The 11,342-nt window shown below is 52.8% G+C and overlaps 1 protein-coding gene and 1 non-coding gene across 4 annotated transcripts in view; one reads left to right on the forward strand and one right to left on the reverse strand.

Annotated features, from left to right (window-relative positions):
* The window catches only part of LOC101921845 (USP6 N-terminal-like protein), an 81,558-nt gene extending 73,702 nt beyond the window's left edge, over nt 1-7,856 (reverse strand). For 2 of the 3 annotated variants that reach the window (XM_055814738.1, XM_055814736.1), the window contains exon 1: nt 7,750-7,856. The gene's annotated coding sequence lies outside the window, so the exon portion shown is untranslated. The remainder of the gene's footprint in view (nt 1-7,749) is intronic. The other variant, XM_055814739.1, reaches the window with a different exon arrangement.
* Nucleotides 7,857-7,957: 101 nt separating this feature from the next.
* TRNAA-AGC (transfer RNA alanine (anticodon AGC)) lies at nt 7,958-8,030 on the forward strand. The gene has a single exon. It is a non-coding gene; the product is annotated as a tRNA-Ala (tRNA).
* The last annotated feature ends 3,312 nt before the right edge of the window (nt 8,031-11,342 follow it).

Genomic DNA, 11,342 nt, shown 5'->3' on the forward strand with positions numbered 1-11,342 from the left:
AGCCCACTGCACCCACCAAGACACAAGCAACCCCTGCTAACAGACAGAAGCAATGCCCATGCCTGGCTCCAAGACGGGCTGCCAAAGCAATCAAGCCAGGCGTTCGGCTGCACCTCCCCAAAGGTCTCCTGGCCCGTGCTGTGGCTCTGCTTTCCCCGCCGGCATTGCAGCGCCGGGAAGAATCACTCTGCAACGCGGCTTTGCAAGCAGACGTCTGCAGCGGGAGCAGCCTCTGGTGCGCAGCTTCATTCACTCGTTTCTTAATGCAGTTTCTTGAAATAAAACAAGAAGATCTAAATTCACACTCCGTCGGCTCAGGCAGGACACCGGCTAACCCAACATATTCATCTCCAAGCCTGCCACTTCCCGTAGCCGAAGAATATGGACTAGCAGCACTGTTTGAGCCACAAACTGAAGACTGAGGATGCGTTTCCCAGCCAAGGGCTGGAGGGGCATTCACGCCTCCTGCCCAGCCTCCCTGGGATGGGACCTCCCTGTCCATCCAGCTGCCCCCGTGCTGGATCCAGCACCCTGCAGGAGATAACTGCTTGGGCAAGGACACTAGCTGGGTCTCCACTGACCTCATCCAGTGGCATGGCAAAGCAGTCCAGTCCTTGGGGGATTACAGCATCCCACTGCAAGAGGCAGCTAATCACGCTTTAAAACACGTCAGCTAGAAACAAGTCCAGCCCCTTCAATGGTTAAGGTCTTCTGAAGCTTATTGGTTTTCTGAGCTGTATGTTATATACTCCCCTTTCCCACCCCCAATTCAACTTCAAATTCCACCCTCTGTAGCTCACAGCATCATTCTCTCGCAGCGTGGGAGACCCTGAGCAGCCTCCAGCCAGCCCTCTTCACCACAGAGGTACCAAAGCACAGCGATCAGGTCGCCCCCAAACATCCCAAAGCTGAGCAGACACAGCGCCACAAGGCCTCCAGCTGCAAAAACTCAGAGAGGACCCAGACAAGCTGACTCCCTCATACCACAACACGGATCAGTGCCAAATCCAGTTCCTTGTGGCTTTTCCAGGGGCATTGTTAGGGCCCAGCACTGAGGCAACATCGCTCACCAAACGTCGTGCTGTTCAAGGTGTCTCAGCACTGCTCACATCCTCAGTTCATGACCTGCAGAGCCTGCTGTGGGATTTACACTATAAGCGCAAGACAGTCAGAAGGACGTTACCAGCCTCTACTTACTCAGCCTCTAGACATCTAGAGCAAACAGGCTTGGCATCTCCAGGAGGTCCAAGAGATGGTCCTACCAGCCCTGTCTCTAGGGAACAGAGTGATGGGCATCAGCCCGCAGCAGCTGAGGCCGTTCCTCCACAGCTGAGCTGGTACAGCTGCCTGCAAACTAGATGAGGATGCAGTTGTGGCTCAAAGACACTTCTGTAAAGAAGAAATGTAATGCCAGGCCCCCAAACTGTTGCACCAAGGTGGCAAGAAGGTGACTCAGCCCTGCACCTAGGCCAGAAGAGCCATAAAGCAATAAATGCTTTGCAGAGCAGGTACAGGTTTCCCTGTGAAATCCATGCAGCAAGTCAGAAAGCAGAGAAAATAGTGATGCTTTGAAACAACTTCAGGAACTTGATCTGGTTAACGCTGTAATCAGCAGCCAAAGCACACAAAACACTTCTGACCCGCTTTATTACCACCCAAAGGAAACAAACATATTACATCCTCCCTGATAAGTCCCCCACATTCAAGCAAGGATGCTCTCACGACCAGTTTTGACTCACGGAACTGGGGAGGGGAGGGAAGAGAGAAACCATAAGAACAAGACACCAAAGGCACAACACTTCTCAAGAAACTGAATTTTTAAACATGCAGGTCATTTTCTTACCGGCTCCCTCCTCGTCTGCTCTGTATTGAAATGTTTGACAAGATACACAGTTTGCTATGGGTGCAACTTTGCACTGCCCAAGCCCAAACCAGATGTCAGAGCTATGAAAGCAGGAAAGGAGATGCTCAAAAAGTTCATCTTGGGAAGGGAAAGCCATGCTATTAAACTAAAACTTGAGTAGGCAGCTATGATGGAAATGGATAAAGCTTAAAAAAAAAAGGGGGAAAAAAAGGAAAAAAAGCAAAAAGAAAGGCAAAAAAAAGGCCAAAAAAAAGGCCAAAAAAATTTGAAAACAAAAAGGCAACTGCACCAGCTGAAGACCAATAGCTGCATCCCCCCAGCATCCTGCCACCGTGGTGGCGAGCAGCAGCCGTGGCTCTCACACACCTGGTCAAGGCACCTGCCAGAGGTGTTTCCCCAGCAAACCCTGCAGCAGCCGGGGCAAGGCACGCGAAGCATGGCCCTCACTGGGCAGGGAACAGAACCGAAAGGAACGGGAGGCAGGAGATGTAAAAACTCCAGCCAGGAGGTGAGCCTCTGTGAGATTCTGCTGGTTTCTGGCAAGCGAGCTGCCCCAAAGCATGCGTGTAAAGCAACCCCACGTGGCCGCGCAGCTACTGCAGAGAGAAGAGATGCATGAGCGGGTTGCAGAGCGTGGACGGCTGCCCCAGCTGCTGCTCGGGCACCGGCAGAGTGTGCACCCCGCTTTGCTGAACAAGCAAATCTCCACCACACCTCTCGCAGGAGAGGGGCATCCACAAGCTGCTGAATACCTCAAGCATTTCTGAGCAAGGTGGGTGTAATTCTGCCGTCAGGATGCCGGCAGCACCCTAAGTCCTAAGGAGATCAATATTTGTACCGACGGACAGTCGGGCAAAGCTAGCATGATGGGGGCACGTGGGGGGCTGAGACCCCCCAGCACCTGCTTCCTCTTCATGGACCTTTCTCCCCCCCAGCCTTGGCCTGATGACAAGTTGTTTCCCCACAAGGAAAACCCTGCACTGAGCTCCAGAAGGTGGGAAAGCACCACGTTTGCTTCATTTTGGGGGTACCACAGCACCAGGGCTCGTCGGTGCTGTGAGCTCCCACCCTGCTGGATGCAAGTGCTCGGAAGCCCCTCTGCATAAAGCTGAACGGCGCCGGCTCCTGTGTTTAATTTCCAGGATCCCGGCCACAAGGAGAGCTAAAAATATCCCAATTAACCATTCCTTTTCAATGCAAGACTCACTGATGGTGCCACGGCGGTATTATACAACTGCAAACAGGAAGATGTGGTCTACAGAAAAAAAAATAAGAAAAAAAAGAAGAAAAAGAAGAAATTGCACTGGGAAAACAGCTAGCCAGGACAGCAATCTGGGACCTCACTGCTCAAAAATACGGAGGAGCTTGTGCTACTGGCAATTGTGGTGGCTAGCTCTGATGTCCTTGCAAGCCTGCTGGTGTAATATACATAGGGTATCATTTTTGCTTTGCGTTGATTACACGGGGTGAGCTCGCTCTGGCTAGATCCCATGCAAGCTGTCTCCTGAATCGGCTGGCTGCTCAGCTCGGCCATCCCACATGTCAGAAGTTAAACAGGAAACTTACTCCTGGTAAAACCCGCTGCAAAGAGGCAGCTAGGCTCTGAAGCTAAGGATTTCTTCACATGCAGATTTAGCAGCAATTTTTTTTTTTATCTCTGCCCCATCTCTATGCTGACACCTAGACTTTAAACATCGTCTGTGGGTTAATACAGGAGCACATTACTCACAGCGGCGCACCCAGGAGAACCAGCAAATCCTCTCCATTTGAGCCCCGGCATCGGCTTTACCCTGGAATTACATTTATCTCTCCGGCACTAGGCTCCCATTAATGGAATTACCAGGCAGGCTGCTTCAGACTTAACACTTGAGAGCAGCAGCCTGCAATGGCACCGCTCCAGCCTCAACCCGCAAAGCCGACACGCTTTCTCCATCCTCCAACGAGCTGCTGCCCTAACGAGCCTGACCCTGTGCCAGGGAAACAAAAGGAACAAACCCGAATTGTCCAGGGCAATCAATATCTTTCCAGGAACACGCAGGCCTCTTGCCAGCTCTCTCCCAACCCCAATTTAGCTCTCCCGCAGCACAGAGGGGGACGGCACGCGCAGGAGCAGCGCAGCAGGATGCTGAGCCGGGAAGCACAGCGGGATGCTCAAGCAGACACTCAGGGAGGGTGAATCTGCATCTGCCTCTCTGCAAATACCTGATGCTGAGGGTGTCAAAGCAAACCCACAGCTAAGGAGAGCACCCATCCACCTTGAAAATCAGAGAACAAGCACTCGAGCCTGAACAGTTGTTTCAGAAATGCCCACCGCTGTGTAAAATGGGGAGGCGTACCGTAGCAAACCAGCCAAGATCGCTAACCTCAGCATGGAAGATTATCTTGCACGTGCTAGAAAACTGCCTTCCATCATCACACAGCAGCTATTGCAGTGCCACGCCGAGCAGTTTGCAGCACGACGTGAACCAGTTCCTTAAACCACCCCTGAGCTACGCAATAAAATGGACAACTGGGAGTGCCACCGGCTGCCGAAAGCTAAAGGGGATGCAGCCAGCAACCTACTGCAAAGCTCCACTGACAGCACCGCAACTCAGCATCTCTGGGGGCTGTTCTTTGCACAGAGCAGCTGTAGGTTTGTTGACATGGGCTGGTGGGGTTTTTTGCCAGTCACCTGCAGAGGGATTTCTCTGTCCTTGGCAGGGCAGGAGCTCAAGGAGAAAACAGATTCACCAGCACTCGAACGATGCTCGCCCCAGGTGTGGAGAGCCAGGTGCACAGCACTGCCAAAGCAAGGAAAAGGCAGCAAGGGGAAAGCTATCTGCAGAGTATAGACGTGCCCTTACAACAGCTTGAGCTGCGGGAGCTGAACTCCTCTCTCCTGCGATTAACATGCCGGAGAGAAAAGCACAGGAATTACTCCAGCATGACTGCAAAGGACTAACAGGCCTTCAGCTCCAGAGTCTATCTTAACACGCACTCTTTGGTGTGATTTTAATTCTTAAAAAAAAAAAAATAAAAGGAAAAGAAAGTGTTTTTGCTGTGAGAAAAGATCCTGTACAAGCCCGTCATTGAAACCACCCAGGGAGCAGAGGAGGGAGGCTGTGGCTGATGCAGCCAGGCTGAAGGCAGTCCTCTCTTCCCCCTGCCCCTGCATTTGCTCTGCCAGTTGCTCGCAGCAACATAACGATTCAGGGAGGCAGACTGCCCCGTGACAGGAAAAACACATGTAACACCCAGGCGGTGAAACCTCACTCGCATCTCAGAGCATCTATGCAAAACGCAGCCTGAAACATTTTTTCCAGCTCCACAGCGTCGAGCTGATGTTTTGCAAAAGTGAGCTGGGGAAAGGCTACTGCTTGCATCTCAGGCGAGATTCACCAGCAGGAGATCCTCTCAAGCATTTCCCTATTTTCTGGATATCAGAAGAAAAAAAAAAGAAGCCTATGGGCAAGATGATGGGGTCCTGCAGCTCAGGGCAATGTAAAAGAGACAGGAGGGCATCAGGAAAAGAAATGACACATGTGCAAGGCTCTTCAGCCTGGCACCCAGGGGTACAGCTTTGCTAAGAAAATGACTTTCTTTTTAAAAGAACGATAAAGGTAAGGAGGTGTCAGAATTATGAGTCAAGCTCCGAGATAAGAAATCATACTGCTGGCTGGGCGCGGCTGTTTGGACACTGTTGGGTTTTTTTTAAAAGATAACTGTGTCTTCCAGGACATGTTTGCTGGCCAATCTTCTCTCTGCTGACAAAAAAAACAAGAAGGGAGCTCACAACCGTGAAAACAGTAGATGAAAGGTAGGACGGTTTCCGAAGAGCTGAGCTCATGCTTCACCAGCCCTTTAAAGTAAGATGCAACGTATTAGTATGCTGAAAAGGACAAGAGAGGAGTAAATTTGAAAGCCCAAGTAGTTTGATAAATTAGCATTCAGAGAAGCTATTAAGCAAACTCTGCAAGAGGCAGAGCCCATTCACAGACCAGAAGCTGTCAAGGAAAAGAAATAAATAATTTTTAAAAATCTATTTCTCAGTTGTGAAACTGTTGATAGACAGGAGTACTTCATCACGAATTCAGGCCGGAGGAGGCTAGCTCAGCAAATGCATCCAGGAAAAGAAGTAACTTGTACATCAGAGGACAAACTAAGGCGAATCCCTCAGGAAGGGTGTAAAATTGAGCAGAGTGGGTTTGAATCCAACAGAACCCTGACTTGAACACAGCCGAGGCAGAAGTACAAATGCAAGGCAGGAAAGCAAACCGTGTAAGGCACCCAGGAGCCGGATGGTGAGGGAGCCACAGCAGGTCCCATCGCTCTCTCCCAACTTCCCCGCTGCTCAGGGAATTGCTGTAACCTGGGGACAGGCATCCCTGGGGACAGGCATCCCTGCTTGCTCAGCCCGGGACTTTGCAAGGTGTTAAGCAACCACCACCGAGGTTATACAACAGAAGGGATTTTGTAATCCCTTTGGTTTAGAAAGCATTTTGCACAGGCCTTCACTGCCGTTCAGGTTTGCCTTCTCTTATTCAAGAACATCAGAGGGCGAGAAAAGTGACTGAGCACGAGGTAAGGCATTTACCAGGACAGGTTTCTAACTAAACCCTGGATACCGCCGCTGAACACAGCTTCACATTGACGCGTCAAGCCCATTAGCAGCCTCCTCTTCCTCACACTGTGCTGGCAGAGAAAGGTCCTGACGTTCCCCCCCGCTTTGCCAGGCAGGCCCTGACGGAGCGCAAGCCGCTTTCCCACCGAAGGCAGGGTACCGGCTCCCGGCCAGCCGGCGCAGCCCCCCCAAAGCTCCAGCACATCCCCAGCCACCATTTCAACCGCTGCCCAAAGCCCCCCGCTCCAGACCCCGCGCCTCCTCCTTCCTCATCCAGTTGGGAGACGCTGCGCTGAACTCCCACTGGAGCGCAAAATAAAGGGAAACATTTCTTGAGGGAAAAGCCCCCCCCCCCCCCCCGTTCACCACGGTGCCACATGTCACTTGTGGGGGTGCTGTCATTACAGGAGGCATCACAAGGCAAGCGGGGGGCAACTGCAAGCAGCAGGTTCCCTAATCCCCTCCAGCCGCCCCCGCCACCCGCAGGGACCAAACCGGGGCGCCCCACTGGTGCTGCCAGCTGCGTCCCAGGCTGTGGGGGCTGGGGGTCCCCGCTGACCCTGGGTACCCCGGCTGCAGCCGTGCCAGCCGGTGTGTCCCCGGGAGCGGTGGGGCTGGGGACCCCCGGGAGCACGCCTGGCTGCTGGCAAGGCCAGGCCGCCCCGAAGAACAGCCAGGGCCATCAAGGGCAGCTCCTGTGCTGCTTCGGGGGCGGGGGGGAACACACGACACACGGGGTAGCACCTGGTTTTTTTGTTGTTTTGCTCTGCTTTGACCTCAGTGCAGCCCCCCCACGGCTCAAAGGGCTGCCCCAGCCGCTGCCGGGTGCGCAGCCCCATGCCCTGAGCCCCCCCCATCCCTTTGCAGCCCTTCACCCCACAAAATGCCCCCCGCAGCCCCCCCTGGGCCGCCACCCCTGCAGCCCCGCACCCCCCCCATGCCTTCCCACCACAGCGCGCCGGCAAACGCCCAGCTGCCCCTCGCAGCCCCCCCATGTGCACACAGCCTTTTTCACCCACACCCCCCGCGGTGCCCCCGGGTACGCAGCTCTCTGCACACACCCCCCGCGACGCCCACAGCCCTCCGCACCCCCCATGCCCCCAGGCACATGCCCTCTGCGACCCCCCCGCCCCGCCCGCCGCTTCCCCACGCACGCTCCCCTCAGCGCCGCGCACGCCCGTGCCCCTCACCCCCCGCCGTGCCCCTCACCCCCCGCCGTGCCCCTCACCCCACCCCGTGCCCCTCACCCCTTCCCTGCCCCCTCCCGGCCCCCGCCGCCACGCACCGGCCGCTCCGCGCCCCGCCGCTCCTCACCGCGGGCGGGCGCATCTCCCGCCCCGCCGCGCGTCCCCCGGCGCGCCGCCGCCGAGCCCCGGCCGGCGCGCTCCCGCGCAGGCGCACTGCCACCCCGGGCGGGACGGGGGGCGGCCGGCGCCGCCCAGCTTCTCGCGAGAAGAGAATAGAGCAGAGCCGGCAGAGAGTGACTGGCAGGAGGGGAATTAGCTCAAATGGTAGAGCGCTCGCTTAGCATGCGAGAGGTAGCGGGATCGATGCCCGCATTCTCCACATCTTTTCGTGCCCCGGGCCGCAGCTCTCTATCCTTTGGCAATTCAGCAATGCGTTTTCCTTTTTTCTTAAAAATTCCTTACGTTCTTATTTACTTCCTTAAAACTCCTAAAGACACATTTTACCAATTCACCAATGTATTTTCCTTTTTAAAAAAAAAATCCTTAAATTCTTATTTACTTCCTTAAAACTCCTAAAAATACATTTACCAATTCACCAATATGTCTTCCTTTTTTAAAAAATTTCCTTACATTCTTATTTACTTCCTTAAAACTCCTAAAGATGCATTTTACCGATTCACCAATGTATTTTCCTTTTTTAAAAAAATTCCTTACATTCTTATTTACTTCCTTAAAACTCCTAAAGATACATTCACCTAACCCGTGCTCAAGGCGAGCGGAGCGCTGACTGCAGCCTGCACAGCATGGCGATCAGTTATTTTGCTTTTTCATTTAATATTGGACAAGGCAGCAGACCCGCCGCCTCCGGTGCTTCCCACGGCCGCAGCCCTCACCTCCTCATCCCACCCAGGAGCATCCTCCCTCTCCCAGGAGCCTCCAACAGACCCCAAGCACCCGTTTGCCTTGAGTAATTTTGAGAAGGAAGCAAAACACCTCAAGGAGGCATCGAGGCATGCACTGTTGACTCAACAAACTGGCAAGATTTTGCCCAGCAAATTTATCCAGGTGCAAAGTTCAGGCAAATGTTCAAATTCTTCATGTTCTGCTATTATTTTACTGCAACACGCCAGAAGGAACAATCAAAAGCTTCAAAGAGAGGAGGTTTTAAAAACTGAAGGTGTGTCATGAAGAGAACCCAATCCCATAGGAATACACTCGGTTGGCATTTCCATCCCAGTCACGCGCTTAACTGGCACCCAAAGGTGGAAAGCAATTCTGCGCGCTTTCTCCCGTTACGTGCATGAGGAAACAATCGTCCTGACAAATCCAGATGGTGAGGAGTGGAATTCAGCTTTCCAGCTGCTCGCAGCCCCCAGCCTACACCGCAGCAAGCTGCAGCCCCCCTGCCCCACGCGCTGGCAGCCGGCCTGGGCCAGGGTCCCCCCCTGCGGGGCACGTGCCGAAGCCCTGGATTGGCTGCGGGGGGCAGAGACCTGGCCCCCAGCCCACGCTCTGACATCCCAGAGGGCTTCCCAGCGTGTTCCTCACATGCCCAAGCAAGGACCTGGGGCATGGTGGAAAACATCGGCGGGTGCCTTCCAGACCGACCAAGCCCTTCTGCAGCATCCTTCCGTTAAAGCGCATCTTCAGAAAGAGTAAGAAGCCTTAATATTACTGCACCTCCTTTAAAAGAGAATAATTTTTTGGTCTGAATAAATCTCAGGTGTGGAGATTTTTGCAGAGCAGCTCTACTTAGCTATGGTCTTTCTGTGCATCTATAGCCGTGGCTATTTTGCTTTTTAACTCTTGCAGGTCTCTGAAAGTCCTTCTAACCCCACTGCCCTTCCTCATAGGCAGCATGGGTGTTTAAATTAGACAATTCCCAATTAATTCCCAACAGCCCAAGGAAGAAACAGATTGAAGTGAGGATGCAGTGGTTTTTCAAAGTAATTATTTGGCACAAATGCCCATGAATTCTCATCGGTAGTCTCATGGATGCTAGAGGGAGATGTCTCCACTGGCAGCAGTCATCTACCAGTCCCTCCTGGAAAACGGCGATGGTAACAGGCAAACTGAAGTCTGAAAAACAGATGAGCGTTTGGTTACTGGGGTTGAAGATTCCATTCTTGCCTTTTCAAGCTGATTTACACTCAGGCTCCTGAGTCCCAGACAAACTCATGAAATGACCAGCTGTCGCTACAATGGCCTTCAAAGCTCCAGCAGACGGATCAAGCCTTCCCATGCAGCAGGATGGAACGGGAAAGCGAAATCCATCGCAGTCTCCCACTTCATCAGCTGCCACGCAGCTGGCGTGGAGAGACCATGCAGTGAAGTACAGCTGTGCCTGCGGCCCTGTCCTCTCATTTTCCCCTCTACCTTCAGCCTCATCTCAGCCCTCAGCCCCTGCGATTCCTTGGTGACCATGGGCAACCTGGGGAGGATGGAAAACATGAGGGCGAGCCGTAAACTGGTCAGACTGGTGCTGCATCGCCCTCTGCAGACTGGCAGGCAGCAGCTGCCACGGGTTGAGGCAGAAGATGCCGAAGAAAAGCAGGTTTGGGTGAAAAATTGCCCTGAAGTTCCTTTTTTCTGCAGGTCAGTGCAGTGCAGTCGTTGGCGAACACGTCTGGAAAATCCCATTTTCTTGGGGCCCCATTTTCACTGGACCCACGGTGAAAGACTGTACACACAGGGATAAAATATCACGCGTATACTTACAGCACTATTTCATTATAATGATTCCCACCCCCTGAAAAAATAAAACCAGCGTGAAATGAAGAGACCAGCTTTTCTTTTACAAGAACAAGATGACCACATCAGAACAGCTAAAAATTCCTCCCTTAAGGCTTTCTTGTGGGAATCTGTAACGAGCTACCACAGTATGGAGCATCCATATGTGTGCGTGCACACATGCAAGTCAGGGTGAGCATTTGCCTGTATTTGCCGAGGAGCCCAAAGCTTGCTTGGCCACCCTGCAGCTCCCAACTGCAGGCTACCACCATCTGTTTATTGATCTCCCTTTTTTTTTTTTTGTCTTCCCAAGGCATCAGCCAGGCCACAGTGTTGGGTTCTCTGCTCCGGCTCCAAAGATGCTTTCACTCCCCAGTGCTTTATCAGCCCTCTGGCTCTTCAGGAATGACCCAAATTTTGCATTTCCTCCCCCTACAAAGCCTTACGTCAAGTCGCACACAAACCCAAGGAGCAAATGGCTTCCAGCAATGGATCAAGCAGGAATTAAAACAAGGCTCTCAGTGCAACAAATGGAGCTGAGCACATGCTTGCCACTGGCTGTTCCAATTGCCACAGCTGAATTTATGTAACAAATTCCCTGGTAGGCATTGCATGGTCAAGTTAGCAAAAGAGCTGTCTGTCACTACCCTGAAAATTTTATTGCCTTTAATTGCAGTTAAGAGTATGCACAGAGGCGTCATGAGAGCAGAGAAGACAAAATGGGAAACTGCTAGAGAGGGAAAAAGGAATGCTTTCAGCTTATGCTAAATGAGCTTAATCTAAGTATCCTTTTGTAAGTTTGTTCTGGGGTTATGTGGGTAAATATAGTTTTAAAATGAAGTCACCTTAAATGCAGAGACACATCTCAACTTTCCCAGACCCCAGGACACAAGACCTGGGGTGGTGTGTCGGTGGCAGCCGTGCCACAAGCGCAGGGTGAGGCGGGTGGCACTGAGCTCTC

The sequence above is a fragment of the Falco peregrinus genome, chromosome 9 (assembly GCF_023634155.1).
Source record: "Falco peregrinus isolate bFalPer1 chromosome 9, bFalPer1.pri, whole genome shotgun sequence".
Lineage (NCBI taxonomy): Eukaryota > Metazoa > Chordata > Aves > Falconiformes > Falconidae > Falco > Falco peregrinus.